Here is a 22,988-nt window from a genome sequence, read left to right on the forward strand (position 1 = left end):
ACAGGCCAAATGGCTTCAAAATCAACAGATACAACTTACGTAGGAGGATTTGTTTCATCTCTGTGTATCACCCGATGCTAGTCACTTCACAGGGTATATGTAAGGATTTAGCAACCACTTTAATATACATTGTTCTGGTAAACAATTATGGAAATCTGAATTAATTCCTTACAAAGCTTGACAGACTGAACTTCCCCCAACCACAAAAAAAATAAAAATAAACACACACTTAAACCTGGTACACACAGGTAGTTTTTTTTTTTTTTCGTTCAACCCACCCGGCTGAACAAAAAAAAGTGAGCAGCCTGCCAGCAGCTCACTGTACTGACTATTCATGCTCCGTAATGCGTAGGCCCACTCATACACCAATCTGTGGCCTGGAATTGACATCACTTCTGCCCCTGCACCAGAAGTGTGTTCTAAACTGGGTTGCATTACTCTTCCGCTTCCTGGCTCTAGTTATTCAGCTCTGGGTGCTACAGTATCCACACAGAGACACAGAGGTGGCTGCCTGGTACACAGTGGGAACCTGGGACCAGGACTACAGCGCTGTTTACCCATTTTTGATGAATGAATGAATGAAACACTTATATAGCGCACAATGTGAACTGAATCGCCTCTAGGCGCTGTGGCGCGCTTTGATCATCTGCTAAAAGAGGAAGGTCTTGAGTTTTTTCCTAAAAGCCAGGCGATTTTCTTCCAGGCAGATGTTGATTGGTAGAGCATTCCATAGCCGAGGCCCTTGGATAGCGAATCTCCGATCACCTTTGGATTTATACCGGGCTTTGGGAACGAGGAGGAGGTTTTTGTTGGCTGATCGAGGACTGCGGTTTGGTGTGTAATGATTTATTTTCTCCATTAGGTATTGCGGAGCTTCTCTATGCACGCATTTGTGGGTGAGGCAAAGGGTCTTGAACATGATCCGATTTTTTACGGTTAGCCAATGTAAGCTCCTCAGTGAAGGAGAAATGGATTCCCAGGGTTTTTTTCCTGTTATCAGCCTTGCCGCCGTGTTTTGGATCAGTTGTAATCGCGCAAGTTGATATTGTGGTAATCCTATGTAAAGCGAGTTTGCGTAGTCCAGTCGTGAATTAATTATTGTTCCAACTACCACTGCTTTGTCATTCTTTGGGATAAAAGGGATGAGTCTGCGAAGCATGCGCAGCAGATGGTGAGATCGACTGACTACAGATCCTATTTGCGCATCCATTGACATTTGTACGTCTAAAATAACCCAGAGACTCTTCGCTTTGGTCTTTGGGGAGATAGTCTGCCCAAAGACGGTTGGTGGAGACCAGGAGGTTTTGGTTGCGGGCTTATGATTTGGGTGTAAGATAAGAAGCTCTGTCTTTGATTGGTTCAGCTGGAGGGAGTTGGTGGTCATCCAGTCCTCTATTGATTTGAGGCAGTTTTCAAGTTGTTGTTGGTGATCTTTTTTTCCATTGATCCGGAAATAAAGTTGCGTGTCGTCAGCGTAAGAGTGGAAGCAGAGATCTGAGCATCTGATGATTTGAAGGAGTGGGCGAATGTAAATGTTGAAGAGAACGGGTGACAACGGAGAGCCTTGAGGGACTCCGCAGGTGACTGCCCGAGTTTCGGAGAGGAATTTTCCTAGTTTCACTGTCTGTGACCGATTTCCTAGGAAGGACGCGAACCAATGGAGATCTATGTCTTGGACTCCGGCTACTTCTGTGAGGCGGACGAGTAGAGTATTGTGATCTACTGTATCAAATGCTGCACTTAGGTCTAGCAGTACGAGGAGACACGGCTCTCCGTCATCTGCTGCTTCGAGGGCGTCATCCCAAATCTTGAGGAGAGCTGTTTCTGTTCCATGACCCGGGCGGAAGCCTGATTGCAGCGGGTCCAGGAGTTTGTGAGTATCCAGGTGAAGTTGTAGCTGATGTACTACAGCTTTCTCCATGATCTTAGAAATGGTGTTGAGGCTTGTAATCGGCCTACGGTTGTTTGGATCCTGAGGGTCCAGGTTTGGTTTCTTGAGTAGAGGTTTGACGATGCCTTGTTTGAGGATGCTGGGAACAATCCCTTTGTGGAATGATCGGTTTATGAGGTGGGTTATGGTTGAAGCCACGATGTCGGAGCATTCTTTCAGTAGTTTTGTGGGGATGATGTCAATAGGTGAGGTACTGTCACGCAGTTTATTAATGATGTTTTTTGCGGTGTCTACGGTAATTGGGGATAGTGAAAATTTTGGCGGTTGCGGTATGTTGGTGCGGACATCCTCTTTATGTATTTGCTGGCTGAGGTTGGATGTTTTCTTCTGACAAATTGTTTCCCTGATGGTTTTGACTTTATCGATGAAAAAATCCGACAGTTTGTCACAGTAATCCTGGGATTCGCTTTCTGGGGGTTCTAGGCACACCGGATTCATTGATTGATTAACCAGTTTAAACAGTTCCCGTGGTTGGTTTGCGGCCGCTGAGATTGTATATGAGAAGTGGTCCTTTTTGGCTTTGAAGATTGCTTTCCGATAATTCTCTGTCAGACCTTTGTAGTTAAATAGGTTTTCCTCGGTGGGATTTCTTCTCCATGTTCTTTCCGCTCTTCTGCGTTCTTGCTTTAGTACGGAGAGGGAGCTATTAAACCATCCAGCATTTTTCTTCCTGATGAGAGCCCTGCGTTTTGGTGCTACCGAGTCTGCTGATTGCAGTAATGCCTTGTTCAGGGAGTTGAGTGTTTCCTCCGTAGAGTGGTTTAAGGTTATTGTAGATATTTTTTTGGACAGAGTGGTTTTGAAGGCTTCGGAGTACAGTTTTTTTAATGCGATCTGGTCCAGTGCGTTGTTACAGGTTTCCGTTTTGCGTTGGTGATGTTGGTAGCGATTTTGAATTTGATGGCGTGGTGATCCGTCCATGGCAGAGTTATGTTGTCGAGTATGTTGACGTCGATGTTCTGTTTGAAAATGAGGTCCAGGGTGTGTCCTGACCCATGCGTGGGAGTCTTTATCAGTTGCTGTAGACCCAGTTCTTCTAGTTGATTGATGCAGGCAGTCGCGATGGGGTCTTTAGGCTCGTTTGCCCAAAGGTTGAAATCTCCGAGTGCCAGGAAATTTTTAAATTTTAGGGTGTGCATTGCAAAGGATTCCGTGAGGGGTGAAAGAAGATTGGACTTTGGTCCCGGTGGTCTGTAGCACAGTAGAATATGAGTGGTGTCATGGGGTGTTGGTTGAAAATGTAGCGTCAGGGTTTCCATAAAAGACACTGGGTTCTGAGATGATGGTTTAGTGAGATCCAGGTGACCTTTAAAGATCATTGTTAGGCCTCCTCCTTTTTTCCCTATCCGGTGTTCGGTTAGGATCCTGTAGTTTTCCGGCACCAATTCGGTGAGGATGGTGTTGCAGTCAGAGGTTAACCAGCTTTCGGTGATGAAGAGGCAGTCTACATTGTTCTCGATGATGAAGTCGTGTACTTCCAGTCTATGTTTGACTGCAGACCTGGCGTTAATCAAGGCGCAATCTAATTGTAGTGGTCGAGTAGATGTCTTCCTGTGGTTGGGAGCTGGTTGTCGTCTGGTTTTTAATAGTTGTTCTCTTTGAAGTATTTTTTGTATGGAAGATGGCAATGTGGTGTTGATGTTCCTTAGTCTGTGCAGAACTTCAGCTGAGTATTTGAAGTAGCACATGGTTTGTGGATGCTGTTGATGGTACTATGGGCCTAAGATGATGATCCTGATCAGGGTATTGATCCTGAGGTGGGGCTAGGTATCAGACTTGCCGCCGTGCTTGATAAGCAAGTTGCTGTTTTTAACATGTGACTTGGCAATTTATGAGCTTAAAAAATGTTGGTCTGCTACACTTACAGTGCCTTGAAAAAGTATTCACACCCCTTGAAATTTTCCACATTTTGTCAGGTTATAACCAAAAATGTAAATGTATTGTATTGGGATTTAATTTGATAGACCAACACAAAGAGGCTGTCAGGGAAATGCCCAGAACGGATGCGCTACTGGGCGCTCTGGGGTGCGCTGGTGCTCGTGGGCGCACGTCTGTGCACGCTAATGTACAGGCGCGTGCTTGTGCGTGCTCCTGTGCACGTCGGCGCGCACATGTCGCTTGGCGCCAATCACCCTATTTAGGTTGTCCCCCTAGTGTGCTCGGTGCTGTCCGAGCTACCCATGTCCTAGTTACCCATGTCCTAGTACCTGTTGCCTCGTTTGAAGCTCCTGATTTCCTGACTACTCGGCTTGACCTTTGGATTGCCCCGTTTGATGCCTGCCGCCTGCCCTTGACCCCGGCCTGTCTGTGACCTTGAACCTGCCTGCTGCACTGTACCGCGCTGCCCGCCTGTTGCTAACCCTGCCTGTGACCCGGACTTTGAACTTGCCTGATCCCTTGTACTGCCCCGCCTGTCTGTTGCCTGTCTGTGACTAGACTTGCCTCATCAACTCCTGCTCTGCATCCGCTGCCAGCGTCCAGTTGCACGATTCTGGCTAAAATGAGAATCACGATTTTTTTGCTTAGAAGATAGATCACGATTCTCTCACGATTCTCGCGGCGTAACATCTTTCACATTAAAACAAAAAAAATTTGCTAACTTTACTGTTTTTTTTTGTTTTTTCATTATTGAAGTGTATTTTTTCCCAAACAATTGCATTTAAAAAGACTGCTGGGCAAACACAGTGTGACATAAAATATTGCAGCAATTGCCATTTTATTCCCTAGGGTCTCTGCTAAAATTATATATAATTATATAATTTTTTATTTATTAATGTTTGGGGGTTCCAAGTAATTTTCTAGCAAAAAATATTGATTTTAACTTAAGAAAGAAGTGTCAGAAAAAGATTTAGACTTTAAGTGGTTAAACTTCCTGCATTTACAGTGGTTGAAAGCTTGGCAGACTGCCCAGAATATTTGTTTACACAAGAAGTTCTATGCCTTTGATCTAAGAAGTAAGTTAGTTACAATGTTTCAAGTTCTAAACTTCGCAGATTGCCCGGGATGCTTTATTTTGACAGCTGAGTGAGCAGATAATCTCTCCACTTGTTTATATGAAAGAATCGCCTATTTTCAGTGGGAGAGATCGTCAGAGGAGAGAATCTAGATCGCAGTTTTATAACAATTAATCGCGCAGCTCTACTGAAGACCACCGACCCATCTGCATCAAGCCTTTTGGGCCTCTTCTCCTGCAAATATCCGCCAGGCTCTCATACCAATCTGTGCTCCGGTGCCTCCTGTCCAAACTACCAGTGGGGGCAAACCAGACACGTAAGGGAGGCCTTCCCCTGCTATCTCGGGCTCACAGTCAGGTACGTGAAGTCTGACAGTGGCACATAAATTGTGAAGTGGAAGGAAAATAATAAATTATCTTCCAATTTTTTTTACAAATAAATATGTGTAAAGTGTGGTGTGCATTTGTATTCGGTCCCCCTGAGTCAAATACATTGTAGAACCCCCTTTTACTGCAAGTCTTTTTGAGTATGTCTCTACCGGCTTTGCACATCTAGAGAGAGACATTTTTGTCCATTCTTCTTTGCAAAATCACTGAAGCCCTGTCAGATTGGATGGAGAGAGTGTCTGTAAACAAGAATTTGACAAAAGTCTTGCCACAGATTCTCAACTGGATTTAGGTCTGAACAGATGAATATGCTTTGATCTAAACCATTCCTATGTAGCACTGGCTGTGTGTCTGGGGTTGTTGTCCTACTGGAAGGGGAACCTCGCCCCAATCTCCGGTTTTCTTCTAAGGTTGCCTTGTATTTGGCTCCATCCATCTTTGTATCAACTCTGACCAGCTTTCCTATCCCTGTTAAAGAAAAGCATCCCCACAACATGATGCTGCCACCACCATGTTTCACGTGGGGATGGTGTGTTCAGGGTGTTGTGCTGTTCGTTTTCCGCCAAACATAGCATTTTTTCTTTTAGGACAAAAAGTTTAATTTTGGTCTCATCTGACCAGAGCACCTTTTTCCACATGTTTGCTGTGTCCCCCACATGGCTTCTCACAAACAGCAAACGGTACTTCTTATGGGTTTTTCTTTAAACAATGGCTTTCTTTTTGACACTCTTCTATAAAGGCCAGATTTGTACTTTGGATAGATTCTCTCAGTTTAGGTGGGCGGCCACGTCTTGGTAGGTTTTCAGCTGTGCAATGCTCTTTCCATTTTCAGATGATGGATTGAACAGTGCTCTGTGAGATGTTCAAAGCTTGGAATACTTTTTTATAACCTGACCCTGCTTTAAACTTCTCTACAACTTTATCCCTGACCTGTCTGGTGTGTTCCTTGGCCTTCATGATGCTGTTTGTTTGCTAAGGTTTTCTAATGCGCACAATCGGACTATCCGGCGGACAACCCGCCGGACTTTGCAGCGGAGGTCCGCCGGACTCTCCGAAACAAGCCGGACTTTTGAAATGAACGGACTTGCCCACACACAGAGTAAAGTCCGCTCATTTTGAACGTGGCTCCAGGTAGACGGAACTAGTGCAGGAAGTGAATGTCGCCGCCTCCATCGGCGAGATTGACGCCTCACTAGCCCCGTCACCTGGTATGCATTTCAAGGGGGACCCCTACACCCAAAAAAAGTGTGGGGGTCCCCCAAAGTCCATAGCAGACCCTTATCCGAGCATCCAAAGCACCTTGTCCCCATGTTGATGAAGACAAGGGCCTGTTCCTAACAACCATGGCCATTGGTTGTCGGGGTCTGCGGACAGAGGGCTTATCGGAATCCAGGAGTCCCCTTTAATAAGCGGGCCCCCAGATTCCGGCCCCCTACCCTATGTGAATGAGTATGGGGTACATTGTACCCCTACCCATTCACCTGGTGAAAAAAAGTGTACAGAAAAAAAAACACAACACAGTTTTTTAAAATACGTTATTAGACATCTCCGGTGGTCTACTCTTCTTCCATCTTCGGGGGTCTTCTGACCGGACTCCTCCGCTATCTATTGTTCTTTTGCTAGCTCTTACTATCGGAGGAGCCCGGCTTTCTCCGTCGCTGCCACCGTTCAGGAGTCTACTTCCGACTTCGGGGGTCTTGTCGGCGACAGAAGACCGGCCAACACTAGTAAAAGAGCTGGAAGAAGAAAGTGGAGGCCCGGCAAGAAGAACCGAAGAGTGGGACAAGACCCCCGGACGGCGGCGGAGAAAGCCGGGCTCCCCCACTAGTAAAAGAGCTAGCAAAAGAGCAGAAGATAGTGGAGTCCGGCGAGAAGACCCCCCGAAGACGGAAGAAGAGAAGAGAAGACCACCGGAGCTGTCTAATAAAGTATTTTAAAAAACGGTGTTGTGTTTTTTTTCTGTACACTTTTTTTTCACCAGGTGAATGGGTAGGGGTACAATGTACCCCATACTCATTCACATAGGGTAGGGGGCCGGAATCTGGGGGCCCCCTTATTAAAGGGGGCTCCCATATTCCGATAAGCCCCACGCCCGCAGACCCCGACAACCAATGGCCAGGGTTGTCGGGAAGAGGCCCTTGTCCTCATCAACATGGGGAAAGGTGCTTTGGGGTGGGGGAGCCGTATGGCCCCCCTTTCCCAAAGCACCCCCCCATGTTGAGGGCACGTGGCCTGGTAGGCGACATTCACTTCCTTCGCTAGTTCAGTCTACCTGGAGCCACGTTCAAAATGAACGGACTTTTCTCCGTGTGTGGGCAAGTCCGTTCATTGAGTCCAGCGGATTAGCACACAGACAGGCGGATTGTCCGGCGGACAATTTTGAGTCAAGACTTCTTTCTAAGGACTTTTGGGAAGAGAAAGTCCACCGGAGCCCACACGCGGGTGGATAATTTGATCGTGTGTACGCGGCATTACAAACCTCTGAGGGCTTCACAGAACAGCTGAGATTAAATTATACACAGGTGGACTCTAATTAGGTGACTTCTTAAGGCAATTGGTTCCACTAGATTTTAGTAAGGGGTATCAGAGTAAAGGGGGCTGAATACAAAACGCACCCACACTTTTCAGATAATTGTGAAAAAAAAAAAAACACACACATTTATCATTTTCCTTCCACTTCACAATTACGTGACAATTTGTGTTGGCAATCACATAAAATAGACAAAAATGTAATTTACGTTTTTGGTTGTAACCTGACAAAATGAGGAAAATTTCAATGGGTATGAATATTTTTTCAAAGCACTGTATCTTTCTGATTGCATGCCGCTTCTGTCTGACAGGCTGCTGTACACACTGGCTGAATGTCGACCGATTTCTGTTGAACCAGCCGATACTGGCAGATATTCAGTCCATGTGTACCAGCCTTTAGAAAGCCACTATGAGGCTCCAGGTAACCATCACTGCCTGAATTCAGATTGTGCAAGTTGATATCTCACCTTCCATTCCAATCTATGCTCCTCTGTTCAATCTTCAATTGCCTTGGTGCTGTACATGTAATCAGTTATAATACCAGCTATTTAATGGTGTGACAGTTTGGTTGAGAGCACAAATCAACTGTGACGTTATCATTCACGGCATGCCCTAAATATTTTGTAAAACCAAAAAATCCATGGGTACGGTTAAATGCCCTGGCAAACACTAATGCCACATACACACGATCGGAAATTTTATATTATATTTTTTAAATATAAATTTTCTTGAATATTACAAAGAAAAGGAGTACAGAGATACACAGTACAACAACAGATATACAGGTCTTCAATCAAATTTCACATTTAGTCTCCAGGAAGGGTGACGCAACATATGTCAAACAAGAGTGAGGGACATGTCAGCTCAATGTAGAGAAATACTTTATTGTCCCCGAACCAGTCCATACCATTTATGCAGATATACTTAATCTTATAAGTATCAGTTAATGTAGCTAATCATGCTACCGATTGTTCTCAGACCTTGATAGAATTAGAAGGGAGGTACAGCTTAAGTTCAGAGAACTTTTGTGTGACCATGTGTATGCAAGCCAAGCTTGAGCGGAATTCCGTCGGAAAAACCATCTAAGAAAACTCTGATCGTGTGTATGCAGCATAAATCCTGGTTTACACTGATGTGGTGCAGGGAACCACATGCGACTCAAGACAGGAATTTCACCACATTCCTGTTCAAATCGAATGCAATTCCTTGCAGTGTGATTTGGGCCCATTCATTTTGTATAACTCAAATCGCTTGCACCTTTTTTTTTTTTTTTTGCCACACTGGAATTGGATTGCATGGGTATTCACACTTATACGATCCTATTCAGCCAATCGCACTGAGTTTTGCAAACCGTTTTTGGGGTGTTAACTTAAAATTGACACCCACAGCGGTTTGCAGGAATGAAGTGTGATTGTGATACGGTGTGGGCAAGGCACAGGAATTGCTGTGAATCCTGCACTGCATCGTGAACTGGGACTTACTGCCCTTTCATGCCTGCCACTCTATTCACCGTATGGCAGCAAAGAAAATATCCATTATTTCCAAGTATGCAGAAGTAACCGAATTACTCCCCTGACTCTCATGTGACAATACTAGTCTTGGTAATTGGTCCAGTGCTCTTACATGGTGGTGAGAAAAAGAAGAAAAAAAAAAAAAAAGGAGTCCATAATCCTATCCAAGCTTCAATTTGAGCAACCTGGCCATTACATAGGGCTCCCTTTTCTCGCTCTCGACAGGTACAGGAGGTGGGGAGGAGCAAATTAAAAGGTGTACGTGTTGCTGGATGTGGGGAAAAAAAACCTGGAAACCCAGGTTACCTTTAAAGGCAGTTTTAAACCCAAAGGCAAACGTTTATTTTATTGCAGCTTACCAAGTCGTAGATGTGATGGCTGCATTTGTTTTCTTTTTTAGGCTCTCTTTCCTTTACTTTTACCTGGTGATCATACCAATAATTCTGTTTTTCCAACAGAACAAGCTCTTCTGCAAATGTAGCAGTTAGAAGGTTGAGATATCCCATTCAACACTGGCAATGATCAGCTTATTTATTCGAATGCAATTTATTCGAAAAGACAAAATACTTGCGTATGGGATAAAATCCCTGTCGTGACTAGTTCTCTTTAACCGTTTCCGGGCCGCCCACCGTACATTTACTGTGGCCTGATGGCCCAGCTGTGCTACACCACTTACCTGTACGTTCTTATCTCTTCCGGGTCTGGGGCACACGCTGCCAGCGACCGGCTTCTGTTGTGATTGGACACAGTGGAAGCAAATCAGTGGGTCCGGCAGATGTGATATCCACCGGGAACTGACGCTCGTTGACAGGATAAACAAGGCAGATCACCATTCTGTCAGAGGAAAAGGGAGATCTTGTGTTGGAACACAGATCTCGCTCTTCTTCTAGTTAAGCCACCCCCCAAACAGTTAGAAAGAACTCCCTAGGAGCACACTTAACCCTTTGATCACCCCTGATGTTAACCCCTTCCCTGCCAGTGTCATTTATACAGTGGCAGTGCATTGTTTAGCACTGATCACTGTATTCGTTTCACTGGTTCCCAAAAGGATCACTTAGTGTCCAATTTGCAGTCCCGAAAAAAAAAAAAAAAAAAAAAAACAACAAACACACACGCTAATTGCCACCATTACTAGTAAAAAAAATATATATATATCCCATAGTTTGTAGACGCAGTAACGTTTGCGCAAACCAACGTACGCTTTTTGGGATTTTTTTTTTTACTAAAACTATGTGGCAGAATACATATTGGCCTAAATTGATGAAGAAATTAATTTTTTCCATTTTTTTTAGTGGATACGTTTTTTGTTTTGTTTTTCTTTCAAAAAGTTTATAGCACAAAAAATTAAAACCTCAGGGGTGATCAAACGAAAAAAAGAACACACTTTGTTTGGGTACAGTGTTGCATGAAGGCGCGATTGTCAGTTAAAGCAACGCAGTGCCATATCGCAAAAAATGGCCTGGTCATTAAGGGGCAAATCCTTCCAGGGGTGAAGTGGTTAAAAGGGTCACTCCACTTTTGTGGGGGGAAAAAAATAGCAAATAAAGAAAAAAATATTATAGACTATACAATTGTGTCACAAGTCATATTGTAATTGAAGGTTATTAAAAATTACCTTTCCTTTTCAATCTGCAGCTCTGTAATTTTCTGAAAATGCAATGCAATATGGCTATCTGGAGGCGTTCTATACACGTACAGAACTCCCCCCAGAACCATAATTTCCTGCTTGTGTGATTGGCTCACCAATTTTTCAAGTCTGCCCTAAGGTACAAGTCAGATTTTACGCATCCCCTGCAACAAAAAAAATCATTTTTGGTGAGATACTCCCAATAGGACATCATGAAGTGAAAGGAAATATAAATATGTAAAAAGTGTGGCGTGAATTTCTATTCAGCCCCCTTTACTCTGATACCCCTAACTAAAATCTAGTGGAACCAACTGCCTTCAGAAGTCACCTAATTAGTAAATGGAGTTCAGCTGTGTGTAATTTAATCTCAGTATAAATGTAACTGTTCTGTGAAGCCCTCAGAGGTTTGTTGCTTAGTACCTTAGTGAACAAACAGCATCATGAAGGCCAAAAAACACACCAGACAGGTCAGGGATAAAAAGGTGTGGAGAAGTCTAAAGCAGGGTTAGGTTATAAATACATATCCCAAGCTTTGAACATCTCACGGAGCACTGTTCAATCCATCATCTGAAAATGGAAAGAGTATGGTACAACTGCAAACTTACCAAGACATGGTCGTCCACCTAAACTGACAGGCCGGGCAAGGAGAGCATTAATCAGAGAAGCAGCCAAGAGGTGGTATCTCTGGAGGAGCTGCAGAGATCCACAGCTCAGATGGGAAAATCTGTCCACAGGACAACTATTATTTGTGCACTCCACAAATGTGCCCTTTATGGAAGAGTGGCAAGAAAGCCATTGTTGTAAGAAAGCCATAAGAAATCCCGTTTGCAGTTGGCAAGAAACCATGTAGGGGACACAGTAAACATGTGGAAGAAGGTGCTCTGGTCAGATGAGACCAAAAATTTAACTTTTTGACCTAAAAGCAAAATGCCATGTGTGGTGGAAAACGAACGCTGCACCACCCTGAACACACCATCCCCACCGTGAAATATAGAAGTGGCAACATCATGTTGTGGGTATGCTTTTCTGCAGGGACAGGGAAGCTGGATGGAGCCAAATACAGGCAAATCTTAGAAGAAAACCTGTTATGCCGCGTACAAACGACCGGACTTTCCCGCAGAAAAGGTCCAGAGGAATCATTTCATCGGATATTCCGACCGTGTGTGGGCTTCATCTGACTTTTTTGTTTTTCAAAAATTCTGAGGGACCTAGAAATAGAACATGTTTTAAATCTTTCCAACGGAATCAATTCCTATTGGGAAACCCGTTCTACCGTATGTTATTCGGACGGACCAAAAAGGACGCAAAGGCAGCTATTGGCTACTGGCTATTGAACATCCTTTTTCTACTCCCGTCGTACGTCATCACGTTCTAAACGAACGGACTTTGGTGTGATCGTGTGGAGGCAAGTCAGTTTCAGCGGAACTCCGTCGGAAAGACCGCCAGAGTTCATTCCGACTGAAAAAACGGTGGTGTGTACGTGGCATTAGAGTCTGCAAATGACTGGAGACTTGGACGGAGGTTCACCTTCCAGCAGGACAACGACCCTAAACATACAACCAGAGCTACAATGAAATGGTTTAGATCAAAGCATATTCAGGTGTTAAAATGGCCCAGTCAAAGTCCAGAGCTAAATCCAATTGAAAATCTGTGGCAAAACTTGAAAATTGCTGTTCACAGACGCTCTCCATCTAATCCAACAAAGCTTGAGCTATTTGGCAAAGAAGAATGGCCAAGAAGAATGGGCAAAAATGTCTCTAGATGTGTGTCAAAAAGACTTGCAGCTGTAATTGCAACAAAAGGAGGTTCTACAAAGTATTGATTTAGAGGGGACGAATACAAATGCACGCCACACTTTTCACGTATTTATAGGTTAACAAAAAAAGAAAATTGAAGACCATTTATCAGTTTCCTTCCACTTCACAATTATGTGCCACTTTGTGTTGGTCTATCACATAAAATCCCAATAAAATACATTTACGTTTTTGGCTGTAACATGACAAAATGTGGAAAATTTCAAGGGGTATGAATACTTTTTCAAGGCACTGTAGATACAGACAAACACACAGGGATTGCTACAGAATAACAAAAAGGTAGAAATCTGCAAAAAAGATTGGTAAAATCTACAAGGATGTACATAAAAATACCCAGTGGGGAATGTTTTTTCGCAACAAAAGTTGAGTTACGCATTAAAGGAGGACTAGAAGCAGTTACGAGGAAAAATAAAAATAAAACTGTTAAGATGTTTGCCGGTGTTTTGTCGAATACTGTCCCGCATCGGATAGTGTCCGCCCTATACTGCGCTCGTGCAGTATGGAGGACAAAGGAGATGCCAAAAGTCTTCGAAGGTGAACAGTTGATCGTTAGCTCTACATGGCGCCTGTGCACTGAGTCCAGGTTCAAGCCCCACCAACCAAGTGGACATAGAGCCAGAATAAAAATATGGCAATCGCAGCGAGGCCGTGCCCGAATCATGGCGAGTGAAGCGAGCCCACGAGGTGCCCTGTTACAAAGCGGTGACTATTAAGTGTGCAGGTGCCATGTACAGCTCATGGTCAGTTGTTCCACTTCGGAAACTTTTGGCATCTCCTTATCCTCCTGCACAGTACGAGGCAGACACTATCCGATGGGGGGGACCTCTCTCGGCAGAACACCGGCTCCTACACTGACTGCTTCCTGAATTCTGCATTCATTGGTTCTAATGAGTTAAACTAGTCAGATCTCAGACACAGAAAAGTAGCCATACTTTTTTAGTTCATCCTTTATGAACTAGATTCCCTATATGGCCAAAAAAAAAAATACATTTAAACCCCACGTTCCCTGTGTTTTGATGAAAATGTATTGGTGTTCAAAGAAAGAGTTAAGTCATCTACACACTTTATGTTATAGCCACCAATAGCAGAGAGATAGTAAGACAGGATGTTATCTTTCTCCTCCCTCCATATCACATTCCAGCACAAAACACTGAAACTGTTAGCTGAGCGAATCGCTCCCAATTTGATAATTACAACCAAGCAGCTCGTTATGCCAGAAAAACCACACTGGCTCCCTCATGTACCTTTTAGTTACTGGTATAGCCTTGGCCCGTTTGCCAGCTTAGCTAAATGGACCCTGAAGTGCAAGCTAATGCTACATGATATTAGCTTCCTCTTCAAATACTCTGGATGAGTAAACACAAGCACAGCCTTTGCCAACATTTTTCTGGCAGCAGAACAGAGAAGAGTTTTTACTCTGCGACTTGGAGATTATCACTGAGAATATAACCCATCGCTTTTATAGCTTCTGGGCACTGCCGGAGAGAGGTTACCTCCACAAAATCACTATTCATGGGGGGCAATTTGCATAATAACTCTAACAATCCAAATCATTTCAATTAACCCCTTTGGTACCAAGCCAGAAGCACTTTAGCTGAATATGACTTTTATTCTGCTTAAGTAGCAGCCATAGAAACACTGCTGCAACCAATGTATACAGAAATAACACAGCCTCTTCTGATCGCTATGCAACTGAACAGCTAACCACTTCTAAGAATGAATGACAAAGACAGTTTTTCGATTTATTAGTTTTGCATTCACACCTGAGCAGAGCGGATTCCTTATTTTTCCTGCATTTTTTTTTTTTTTTATCTTTTTATTTCAGGCATTTTACGCATGCACCAAGCTTCCTGTTTTGTTGCTTGGGCTGGACAAGGGCTGGAGAGCAGTTCTAGAGGCACAAAATGCGAGTATAGTATTTACAGGCACTCCCATTGTCTATGGGGCCAAAAATGCCAGAGTATGCTTGAAAAAATAAATAATAATAATGTATTAATGCACTTTTTGGAGCGTAGGAAGGCTGAGCGTACAAGTGCGAACAGGTGGCTAACACAAAAAACTCAAACACGACTAGTGCTTGCAGAAACTTGATTGAATTTGCACTACAAAGGATGTTTGGCTGCCTACAAACAAGCATCCCTGCAAGAATGAGACGTGTCCGATGGTAAAATTGCTGTAAGGGTAAAGTGCAAGTTCACCCAAAACGTATGGATTTCCTTTTTTTTTGGTAAAAACAAAAATGGACCCAAAAAACTCCTGATGATGTGCCAAATATTTGGCACTTGGAAAATTGATTTATAGAATGCGTTAGTTAATTGTTCCAATTAAGACCCCTTTGACACCAATGGCGTTTTGAAGGCACTATAGCGTTAGAAATAGCGCCTGCAATCTGCCCTAAAACAGCTGCACCATTGTCTGTAGTGTGAAAGCCCCAAGGGCTTTCACACTACAGTGGTGCGTTGGCAGGACGTCAGGAAAAGTCCTGCCAGCAGCTTCTTTGGAGCGGTGAAGGAGCGGTGTGTTTACCGCTCCTCCACCGCTGCTCCCCATTGAAATCAATGGGGTAGCGTTGTATTACCACTGGCAAAACGCCGCTATTGCGGCGTATTGCCGGCGGTTTTAACCCTTTCTCGGCCGCTAGCGAGGGGTAAAAGCGCCCCGCTAGCGGCCGAAATGGGCTGCAAATCCGACGGTAAAACACCGCTAAAAATAGCGGCGTTTTACCGCCGACACTATGGGCGGCGTGGTGTGAAAGGGGTCTAAAGGGCTTGAAAAGTATTGCCCCTCTCACACTGATGTGGTGCAGTTTAACCGCAGCATTAGGTGTAGTGCAGTATACCCACGGGTTAGCTGCGCCTTCCCATGGAGTTCTATTATGTCCTGTGGTTTTGGTGTATTTTCTGAAAGCGCAACAAAATCTCGGGGTATAATAGAACCCTATAGAAAAATGCAGCTAACCCACGGGTACACTACACCCCGGGTGAGATCAAACTACACCACATCAGTGTGAAAGAGATGTAAGATGGGACTAGTGCACCAAATGTTAATAATCCCAAAAAGCACCGAAATGGTGACTAGACAGCCACTGTTGGTTTGCTACCTCCATGGACAATATTTAAGGGCTTCACGCTGTTTGTTATATATTCCGCATATTATTATTATTATAATACAGGATTTATATAGCAGCAACAGTTTGTGCAGCACTTTACAACATGAAGGCAGACGGTACAGTTACAATACAACCCAGGAGGAATCAGAGGGACCTGCTTGTTAGAGCTTACGCCTCTGCAATGGAAGAAAGCTCTGACTAACGCTTGCACAACTACCTGTTCAGATGTGTACCCCCAAAGAGAATAATCTAAAAAAAAATCCCAAAGTACGACTAGCTGTACAAAAGTTGCACAATCTGCTCCAAAATAAACAATGTTCAGAAAATAAGTTATCAATGTTTAGAACAATGTTGTGCAGCAATGTGACAAGAGGATGATGTCACACAACAGTGAAGACCATGCTTTATTAACACACTGGAGTATGTTTGGAGTGCAATTGTTGTTAAAAGTAGACTAACGGGTAAAACATTATTTTTTTTTTTATTCGTTTTGAAATGAGTAGAGAAAGCTTAGATCATCTGTCAGATTTTTATTGGTTTCTGTGCCCCTGTTAGAGAGATTCCCCCTCTCTAGTTGTCCTGTTTACCGTTATCACAATTAGAGAAGGCGAAAGAAAAATCAAAAATTGTGAGTTGTCACCAGAACAGGAATAGAGGGGAAGTCTTCCAAAGGAGAATCAGGGATTCTCTCACTTTCCGTTTGGCTATACATACATTTTTTGAGTGTTTGATCATTTTTATTTTTTGTGACTGGGTATTCTCTTTACATCTTTTATTGCTGTGCATTAGTTGATTTATTTATGACCATGACCCCTGGGTGTCACTGATTATACTCTTTTATTCATTTATTATTCTTTATATTTATTTTTTTTTTTTTATGGTTTGTGTAGTCTATGATGATAAACATTTGTTTTAATGTATTTGTGCACAAACTGTAGTATTGCTGGTCACGATAATCCTCCAGCTGCCGACCAGCACCAGGTATATACAGTATATAGAACAATAGCATCTTAAGCCTATAGAAGGAGCTGAAGCTCTGAGTGCATAGCCTGTTGTCCTACACTGACCTATCCTTCCTGTAACGTCACACTCGCCCATGTGTGCACTCCATGCTGGCCCTGGAGACCTCCTGGTTCTCCTACCTAGTGTCCTGGCTTCCATCTGACCATCCACAATGACAGGAGTCCCTGGCAGGCCCTGCAGGAGAAGGCTGAGCGGAAGCACAGGCCCTACCCTGGGACCCAATGAGACCATGGCTCGAGGTGGCAACAGGGAGCGGCAGCCAGGCTGGCAAGAAGTTACTGCCAGGAATCCCGGATCAGTCAGCAAGACTCTCAGGAGCGGAGCTGAGTGGAGTGGATGCTGGTCGGCTGTGCACTGCGCGCCGTCTCCTGCACTGGTTGTTAGAATCACCTGCCACTCAGCACCTAGCAACCAGTGATGTCAGAGGCCGGGGCAGCCCCAGCATTCACAGCGCTCATGCTCTGCACCAATCAATTGCTCAGCCCACCTCTTCCATCCCCAGCATGAGGGAAGGAAGGGACTTAGGAGAGTTGCCTGTGGGGCTGTGCCCGTGACAGAGTATGAGCTGACCCTGTCTCTCTGCCTATCCGAAAAACCAGTTGCGTTAGGTTGGTTGGTAGTACAACTTCAAGTGATTTCTCTAGAAAAAAAAAATGTTTATAAGGGGCTCAAGCTGGATTGAATGTGACTGATCTTTCTATTGTACCCATGTTTTCCCTGGAAACACTTTGTGAGGCCTTTTCTTCTGTACGGTTTGTAAATGATCATGCAGATTTACAAAAAAATAAAAATAAGATAAAAACATGCTTTTTACATACAAACTAAAAATTATTTGTAGGATTTTAATGGCTTCTAATCAAGATGCAATAGTGGTGAATTTTATTGGGAACAGGCATAAAAGATGTTAATTACTCCTGTGCTTCAACTCCTTCTCACACAAGATAGATCAGATCATCAGTAAAGGCTACTTTCACAGTGAGGTGTTGCGCTTTACCGTAATTTTTGCAGAGCTTTTCAGTCGCTAGTGGGGCTCTTTTAACTTGTGCTAGCGGCCGAAAAAGAGTTAAAACGGTGGTTTGGAGGCGCTGCCCATTGATTTCAGCGGGATGGGGCACTTTAGGAGCAGTGTAATCACCTCTCCTACAGCGCCTAAAAGATTTAATTTAATTTTGGTTATCAAGGTATAAAATGATGAATGTGGGGCCTTTTGGTGGGCGCGATTTCTTATTTTGTTGGGGGGGGGGGGGGGGCGGCAGCATTTCATTCTTGGACCCAGCCAGCACCATGTCTTGGGCCAGCACTGCAGAGCGCAGGTGTTCCCCTTATTTGATGAGGGAGTACCTTGATTTTATCCCGAGAATTTTGATGACCATTTGTGAATAAATTGTATTTTAATACTGGACTTAGATTGTGCTTCCCCTCTCTTCCTTTATCTACACAATCTCAACCTACAATGGGGGACACAGATAGCTGAAGGTAGGATTAACTAGGTATGTTTCACTCTACACCAAACAAATGCTTTAGTGGCTTTGAGTATGCACACACTGTTATATAGCATGTAAGGAGAGTTTTTCATAGTCTGTGTTTAATGACACTTTAACCGCTTGCCGACCAGAGCACGCCGATTTACCGTGGCAGAATGGCACTGGTAGGCAAAAGGGCATTGAGGTACGTCCCCTTTAAGAAGCGGTGTCTTGGGCACGCGCACGTCCGCCATGGTCTTCATAACTGTGACCGCGGGTCCCACGGACTCGATGTCCGCCTGGTGCCCCGCGATCGTGTCACGGAGAGGAATAACGGGCAAATGCTTTTGTAAACAAAGCATTTCCCCATTCTGCCTAGTGACAGGACAGTGATCACAGCTCTCTGTCATCGAGAGCAGTGATCACTGTCCTGTGTGTTGAAGCCGCCTCACAGTTAGAATCACTCCTTAGGACACGTTTAACCCCTTCACTGCCAGTGTCATTTACACAGTAGTCAATGCATTTTAAGGGCACTGATCGCTGTATAAATGACAATGGTCCCAAAATAGTGTAAAAAAATGTCCTCCATAATGTCTCACTCCCGATAAAAATCGCAAATCGTCACCATTACTAATAACAAAAAAAAATAAATGCCATAAAACTATTCCCTATTTTGTAGACGCTATAAATTTTACACAAACCAATCAATATACACTTATTGCGATTGTTTTTAACCAAAAATATGTAGCAGAATACATATCAGCCTAAACTGAGAAAAAAAAATGTATATATATTTTTGGGGGATATTAACCACTTGCTTACTGGGCACTTAAACACCCTTCCTGCCCAGACCAATTTTCAGCTTTCGGTGCTCTCACACTTTGAATGACAATTACTCAGTCATGCAACACTGTACCCAAATGAATTTTGTGTCCTTTTTTTCCCACAAATAGAGCTTTCTTTTGGTGGTATTTGATCACCTCTGGGGTTTTTATTTTTTGCGCTATAAATGAAAAAAGACCGAAAATTTTGAAAAAAAACGCATATTTCTTTGTTTCTGTGACAGAATTATGCAAATTATTAATTTTTCTTCATACATTTTGGCCACAATTTATACTGCTACATGTCTTTGGTAAAAATAACCCAAATTAGTGGATATTATTTGGTCTTTGTGAAAGTTATAGAGTCTACAAGCTGTGGTGCGAATCGCACAAAATTGATCACATCTGATGTACTGGGGGCCTATCTCACTTCTTGTGACCCGAACAAGTCAGGAAAGTACAAATACCCCCTAAGTGAACCCTTTTTGGAAAGTAGACATTCCAAGGTATTTAGTAAGAGGCATGGTGAGCTTTTTGATGTTGTCATTTTTTTCCCACAATTCTTTGCAAAATGAAGATTTTTCATTTTTTTTATTTTTCTCCACAAAATTGTCATTGTAATAGGTTATTTCTCTCACGTGGCATGTGTATACCACAAATGACACCCCCCCAAAAATTCTGCTACTCCTCCTGAGTATTACAATACCACATGTGTGGGACTTTTTCACAGCCTGGCCACATAGAGAGGCTCAACATGCAGGGAGCGCCATCACGTGTTCTAGAAGCATAAATTACACATCTAACTTGTTGACTACTTATTACACTTTTGAAATACCAGGACAATGACACGTGACACTGATGACAGATGGCACTGATACGTGGCAATGATGACAGATGACACTAATATGTGGCACTGATGACACGTGGCACTAATATGTGGCACTGATGACAGATGGCACTAATACGTGGCACTGATGACAGATGGCACTAATAACACGTGGCACTGACAGATGCCACTTATACGTGGCACTGGGGACAAATGGCACTGACAACAGGTGGCACTGGGGACAGATAGCACTGCGGGCAGGTGGCACTGGGGTGGGGTGGATTGCACTGGGGCGGATGGCACTGGGGCAGGATGGCACTAAGGCGGATGGCACTGGGGCAGGATGGCACTGGGGGGGGCATGGCACTGGGGGAGGATGGCTCTGGGGGAGGATGGCACTTTTTTTTAACTTTTTTTTACACTTTTTTTTTTTTTTTTTTCTTTTGTACACTAACGGCTGCTGCAGCCGTTCTTCTCTCCCCTCTCACACGCTGTCTGTGTGAGGAGGGAGAGCGGCGCTGAGAGATGATCTCATATGTTTACATATGAGATCATCTCCCATTGGACACGCCGATCACGCTGTAAACGGCCGCTGTGATTGGCCGTTTACAGCGATCTGTGTTTGCCTGTCCCCGGGGGACACGGCAAACACAGAACTTCCGCGATGCGCGCCCGCGGCGGCGCGCATCGCGGAAGTAAACACCAGGCCGTCCAGGGACGGCCAGGCGTAGGAAGCCGCCCGCCCTAAGGCCGTCATTCGGCTATAGGGCGGGCGGGAAGCGGTTAATCGCAAAAAGTAAAAAATAATGCGTTTTTTTTTTCAAAATTGACACTTTTTTTATTTATAGTGCAAAAAATAAAAACCGCAGAGGCGATCAAATACCAAACGAAAGCTCTATTTGTGGGAAAAAAAGGACGTCAATTTGGTTTGGGTACAAACGTCGCATGACCGCGCAATTGACAGTTAAAGCGAAGCAGTGCCGAATCGCAAAAAGTGCTCTGGTCAGGAAGGGGGTAAAATCTTAGTAGTTGGCATCAGTAAAATTAAAGGCTACTTTAAAAAAAAAACGGAATAGCGATACACATTCAGATATAGTAGATAGAGTAGTATGAATTAAATGCATTGTATGCAAGAGTTGCAATGTTATAAAATATCAAAAGAAATATATTATATGTATATTTATTTATTTTAAATAATGATTTGAAACAAACATTTCTACTACATGCCTAATAAACTATATGTGATGTGATATAATTGGTTATTGAACCCTTTCATGCCTTAAGCCCCATACACACTATCAGATTTTCTGCCGATTATTTCCTTCAGATTTACCAAAACTATATAATATGAGGACAAACCTTTGGAGTTTCAATTTGTATGCAATCAGGCAGGCTCTTTTATTACACGGTTTTGGTAAATCTGAAGGAAAAAAAAAAATCTGCAGAAAATCTGATAGTGTGTATGGGGCTTTAGTCTTTTTCTCACATTTGTTGCTTACAAGGAAAAATCCGTATTTTTTGCTATAACCCACAAACATTATACATATATTTTTAGCAGAGACCCTAGCGAATAAAATGGAGATCGTTGCAATATTTTAGGTCACACTGTATTTGCGCAGCAGTCTTTCAAACACACTTTCATGAATTTAAAAAAAAACAAAAAAAACAGTAAAGTTAGCCCAATTTTTTTGTATAATGTAAAAGATGATGTTACACCAAGTAAATGCATACCCAACATGTAATGCTTTGAAATTGTGCACACTCGTGGAATGGTGACAAACTACAGTACTCAAAGAGGTGGACCAGCCAGGGTGAAAAAAAATTAAAAAGTCAACAGCTACAAATACTGTAGCTGCTGACTTTTAATATTAGGACACTTACCTGTCCAGGGAGCCCGCAATGTCGGCACCCCAAGAGATTTTCGGATCAACTCCCGCGCAGTGTTAATTTTGGCAGCAAATTTAGTTTTAGTCTTAGGACTAAAATGGCATTTTAGTTTTAGTCCCATTTTAGTCTTCTGCAATTGTTTTAGTTTTAGTCCTATTTAGTCGACTCAAATCTACAGTACATTTTAGTCATCTAAAATCGAATGGGTGTAATTAAATTGTACTGTAATGCATTAGTTAACATTGCTCTACAATTTCCAAACTCATTATATATTGCTGGAGTGAAAAATCTCATGTACATGTTTGTAGCCGTTCTGATTTCAAATTTTGTACCCATTCCCCTGTGCAATAAATATTTTTTTAATGGTACTTCACTAACAGTTCCTTTTTATATTTTTTTTGAGTACCTGTGTGTCCGGCTGAGAACCTTCACCAAAGAATTTTTGATCTGATGACCTGACGTTTAATCCACCTGGATATTACTACCAAGTTTGGAGCGACCCCTAGACTGCAGATCTGGGGGTTATCTGGATCCGGTGAGTGGGGACACATGGGGGGGTGTTACACACCTGAATTTTTCTGAAGCACGTCTTGGATTTCCTTCATCTTGAATTGGAAAACTTTTTTGGTCACTGCACTTTGTTTTTGTTTATTATATTCATACAATTTGTTCCTTTTTCACCTATATTATGATTGTGAGCGCCATATTTATATATTTTTGTATTTTTCCAAGTAATTAGCACCTTGTGTATGGCAGCTGCTCTTATTTGATTTTCGCGTCTTTTTGTATACCACTAGCGCGAGTTTATAGTAAGTATATTGTTTTTTCCCGCCCCCCCCCCAAAAAAAATACTTACGCATGTCCTGTATCGATCCCACTACATGCTCGTCTGCAGGTCTTCTCTTCTGCGTCTACACTCTCATGGACTTGGCTGGGAGCAACAGCAGCCATTGGCTCCTGCCAGTCAAATCCAGTGAACAGAAAGTGGGATTGAGGGGGAGAGACACAGCCCAACCTGGGAGTGGGCCTGTTGTCGCCATAGACAGCGGCTTCAGTCTGGAGTGTGGGGACTACAGAAAAGGAGGTT

The 22,988-nt window shown here is 43.3% G+C and overlaps 1 protein-coding gene across 5 annotated transcripts in view; it reads right to left on the bottom strand.

Annotated features, from left to right (window-relative positions):
- The window catches only part of CDIN1 (CDAN1 interacting nuclease 1), a 620,876-nt gene that overhangs the window by 588,020 nt on the left and 9,868 nt on the right, over positions 1 to 22,988 (bottom strand). The gene's annotated exons all lie outside the window — the stretch shown is intronic.

The sequence above is a fragment of the Lithobates pipiens genome, unplaced genomic scaffold, assembly GCF_037356315.1.
Source record: "Lithobates pipiens isolate NorthernLeopardFrog02 unplaced genomic scaffold, aLitPip1_a1.2 Scaffold_30, whole genome shotgun sequence".
Classification (NCBI taxonomy): Eukaryota; Metazoa; Chordata; class Amphibia; order Anura; family Ranidae; genus Lithobates; species Lithobates pipiens.